General features: G+C 32.6%; 1 pseudogene; it reads right to left on the reverse strand.

Moving 5' to 3' along the window:
• Window positions 1-1,661: 1,661 nt before the first annotated feature.
• LOC131618822 (uncharacterized) lies at window positions 1,662-2,659 on the reverse strand (annotated as a pseudogene).
• Between the last annotated feature and the right edge of the window lie 2,544 nt (window positions 2,660-5,203).

A 5,203-nucleotide genomic window follows, 5' to 3' on the forward strand; every position in this document is an offset into this window, starting at 1 on the left:
TCGTAAAATAGCGGTTATATAAATCACAAGGCGGTTCATACATCTACCCTAGCATATCTTCTCATACTTGCACCAAGTCAACAATCTAATGATTGCTTATTTTCATTATTGTCATTTTAAGTTAAACGAATCAATCAAAACAACACCATATGATCTTTTGTTCAATTGAATTCTAATTCTCACTTATATTGCCACAGCAGTCCTCGAGATCGATACTTGGATAATATCCACTTTAATAACTACATCGGTAGAAAATAGTACACTTGCTATTTTTCCGATCATGTACCCATACCCTCACATATTCTATCATGACGAGACTTAGGAACCCCTACAACATCCACTTCTGACAAATAGTTAGAACAAAACTCAATTGCTTCTTCTGCATTGTATCTCTTAATAATTGATGCTTCCGGACGGTGTGGGTTTTTGTTATACCCTTTTAGGTTCTTCATGTATCACTCTATTGGATACATCTACCGTAAAATAATTGGACCACATAATCTAATCTCCCTTACTAGATGAACAATCAAGTGAACCATAATGTCAAAAAATGAAGGAGGAAAATACATCTCTAATTGGCACAAGATAACTGCAGCCTCATTTTCCAATTAGTCCAACTTTAATGGATCAATGGCTTTACAATAAATTGCATTGAAAAATAAGCACAACCTAGTTATAGGCTTCCTAACATTGTTAGGCAATATCCCACGAATAGCCACTGGTAGTAGTTGTTGCATTAAGACATGACAATCATGAGATTTTAAGCAAACTAATTTGAGATCTTCAACTGATACAAGCCTCTTGACATTTGGTGAGTAACCATGTGGCACTTTGGTACTTTTTAAACACTTACAAAAACTTAGTTTCTCTTTTTTAGACAAAGTGTAGCACGCAGGAGGCAAATACGTCTTGTTTGCTATATATTGTGGAGTTAATCAAACCCAAATCCAGACAAGCATTAATACCATCTTTCGTCTTGCCTTGAATGTTGATAAGAGTTCCGATTACACTATCACATACATTTTTATCCACGTGCATCACATCAATACAATGTCTTACATCAATAATAGACCAATATGGAAGATCGTAGAAAACCAACGTCTTTTTCCATATATTTTCCATAATAGATCGCTTTTGGTACTTTTCAAAGACAACATTAATGCCCTGTTGTCGTTGATAAACTTCCTCTCCAGTTAAAGGCTTTGGAGAAACACCATGCTCTTGTTCCCCATCGAAAGCTTTCCGCAATCTACGATATAAATGATAATGATTTAGAAATTTTCGATGCCCGAGATAAACAGTCTTTCTTCCTTTTTCAAGTTGATGGTAACATGTGTCATTTTCACATATAGGAAACTCTTTATTCCCTTTAACTTTATACCCAGACAACTTGACATATGCCGGAAAATTGTTGATGGTGAAAAACAACATGGCATGCATATTGAACAATTCACCAGAATACGCATAAAATACATCCACCCCTTCCTCCCACAACACTCTTAAATCATCAATCAGTGGACTTAAATAAACTTCTATGTCATTTCCTGGTTATTTTGGGCCAGAAATCATCATCGATAACATAATATATTTATGCTTCATGCACAACCTAGGAGATAGGTTGTAAATCATCAGAAGAACAAGTCAAGAAGAATGGTTAGTACTTAGATTACCAACAGATTCATTCCATCAGTAGAAAGTCCAAGTCTAAGGTTTCTCGACTCTTTGCCAAAATTTGGAAACAAAGAATCTATTTTCTTCCATTGCAAAGAATCAGCTACATGGCGAATTTGTCCATAAAATTTCCTTTCTTCTACATACCATCTAAGATTCATTGTGTCATCTGCATTAATGGATAATCCCTTGAACCTTAAAATTATTGGTAGGTACCATACCACTTTCGCGGGAGGACCCTTCTTGACCACCTCATCATCACTAGATTCACCATCTTTCTTTTTGTAGCGTGATGCCTTGCACTTCGGAAAATGGTTATAGTTTACATACTCTTTTTTGTATAATATGCAATCATTAGGGCATGCATGTATCTTTTCATACTCCAAACCCATTAGACACAATATTTTCTTTGCCTTATAATAACGATTTGGAAGTGTGTTACCTTCTAGAAGCATTTGTGTCAACAATACAAGAAATTTAGTAAAACTTTTGTCAGTCCACCCGTTACTTGCCTTCAGATTAAACAATTTTAACACGACTGACAAACGTGTAAAATTTGTGAATCCTGGGTACAAAGGTTTATCCTTGTCATTGCATAAAGTATCATACGCGTGTGCCCTCTTAAACAAATCTTGTCCAATATCACGCATCATGTCTTCTAGATGATCATCCATTTCTACACTAACATTATCTCTTTGGGACACATTTGAATTTGCTACTACTTCACCGTGCCATATCCATTGTGTATAATTTTGACAAATCCCTACACAAATGAGATGATCCATGATTTCTTTCTTACTAAGTTTTGGTTCTTGATTTGCACAACGAACACATGGATTGAGAAAAAGTGCAGGATGACTTTTTTCAACATTACTTTTAGGAGTAGGAAGATTTTTTTAGGATTACTTTCAGCAAACTGTAGAAATTCCATCACTCCATGTTCATACTCAGCACTTAATCGATTAGCTCTCATCCAACTACGATCCATACCTATGTTTCGAAATTAATGCATACAAAATTAAATCATTATGACGCCTACAATTGACATTAAATATTTGTCCAAAAGACAGGTCGAGACATTATTTCTAATGAAATAATTTCATGTTTAGTTTTAGTACTCATCAACAATTAGAACAATTAAAATTATGAACATGCTATTTTAATATCAATCGGTAAGGATAGCTTAATTTTTTAAAGTTATGAACATGTTATTTTAATATCAGAATAGTTGCAATTAAGGTTATGAACGAAGTGAGTAATACAAGAAGAAATATTAAGTGTACCTTTTCATTAATATGAACTAGTCAGAGACCCGTGCTGTCGTCCGGCTGCATTATTTTTGGTGTAGTCTTTTTTGAAAGATACGAAAAAAGTGAAATAAAGAAGTTTGACCAAATTACATATATAAAATGGAAATTATTCATTTAAATTTTTTTTTTACTGATAAGATTGTAGTAGTAAGAAAATTAGGTTCTAAGTTAAATACACATATAAAGTCAATTGTTAATAAAAAATAGGTATTGTATTGACAATGAACCGTAATATATAGCATTTTAGTATTAACATCTCCAACAAACTTGTGTAATTACACGAAATACACGTATCGATGTCTAAAATTACACATATTCCAAATGTGAACAGAAATTATAATATACTTTATAATGACAGTAATACCTGCATAAATATACATTTAAGACAACGTGTGGTTATATGATGAATTGATGATCAAGAAATTACATTTGTTGTATGCACACTATCTCTAGCTTGCAACATATATGAATTCATCTACTAATTTCCAAAAATGATTTTGACACTTTCAGCTAACTAATTTCCAATCACATGAAATATTTCACATAGGCACAAAATGATTTTGACACTTTCAGCTAACTAATTTCCAAAAAAAAAAAACAGAATCACAAGAAGCATATTGAAAATATTGATAATTTAATATTTCACCAACTAATATCATGCAGAGTGGACATCATAACAGTTTTATTAAAATGTCATAATCATAACATCTACTTGAAATTAATCATAAAAATTGTACAGTAAATGATATGATTTGTTCATATTTGAATATACATTGTTGGAGATAAAAATATTATATTTAACCGTGATGACAAAATCAGAAACTGGTATTTTACAATTCATGACTGGCCATGATTTCATGGTAAGAGTGCAGGCTTAATAGAAAAATGTCAACACCAAGCATAATTCAACCTATGAAAAGCATTTCTTGATTAGACTATGGGGCATTCAAAACTAATTCGATGAGAAAGTTGATATTGCCCGCAATGACACTTGTCCTCTGTCCGTACTTTCTTGTAACAAGAGATGTCACCATGGATGAAACTAAAACAGAAATGTATAAAATAGAAGTAAATGCTGCAAGGACCTGATTGTTATACTTTCAAAAGTTGTTTTCGTGCATGTGCATAATAGTGAAGGTTGAAGAGAAGGAAATAGTACAGAACCTGTAATTCCAACATCATAAACCATAAACCGTACATAATACCGAAGTATTGTTTTTGAATTGAAAAGGAGGATTAGTGATATTGAAAAAACAGTAGACATCAATAAAACATGAAGATATAAGAAGCATACGATTCCTCTGATAAGGCTATGTTAACGAAAAGCCTTTTTGCCACCCCCTGCAGTTTGTGTCTTGACGATATCACAGGGAACCAAAGGAATGAACTTTAGTAAAAGAGATATGACAGATATATGGTAGATATTATGAGAAATAGTTAATCAAAAATTAGATTTGGTTCTCTAAAAATACCAAAAAATTTGAAGTCGAGGTCTCCAGTAGAGGAAGCATTTCTCAGTCAAGAATTCTTCTGATATTAAAGCATGTGGTTTATCAAATGTTGTAGTAAAATGTTCGATTTTTACTTAGAGCGCTACATGAATTTTACAAACTAAAAAGCATATAAAATGTATAGGATACTTACCGTCAAGAAAATGTAAGTCCAAAGGAAAAAGGAAGTTGAATAGTAAATGAAAATATTTTTCTTGTTTTGTGAAATGCTTTTCAATGCCTACTACAACTTCAAGAACTCCGGGAACTAAAGAAAGCCTATCAATTGGTTGTTATAGAAATTAATTAAGTGATGGTCTCTACTTCCAAGAGCTTGAGAATTAGCAACCCAAGTAAGCATACAGTAGTCTCTGATTATTTTATTTATTTTATTTTGAAGTAAATGATATTTTATTACCAACACAACAGTAATACAGTGGTGATTTATAGATCCACCCACAAGAGAAACAACCTAGAACATCAATTGGCCTATATAATTCCTAAATTTCATATAATTCCAACTTCTATAAACTATACAATCAATAATATTCCGTAAAAAATCAGTGTGACTATAATGATTAAAAACTATATCATTCCTTCTTGCCCAAATCCCATAGACAGATTCAGTGAAAGCCAATTTCAACAATTTAGCCCTAGTCCCTTTCTTGGATGTAGCTTTGAGTATCCACTTTAATTCCTCCTGCCACTTCAGAGGCTGATGATCATAATTCA

The sequence above is a fragment of the Vicia villosa genome, linkage group LG7, assembly GCF_029867415.1.
Source record: "Vicia villosa cultivar HV-30 ecotype Madison, WI linkage group LG7, Vvil1.0, whole genome shotgun sequence".
NCBI lineage: Eukaryota > Viridiplantae > Streptophyta > Magnoliopsida > Fabales > Fabaceae > Vicia > Vicia villosa.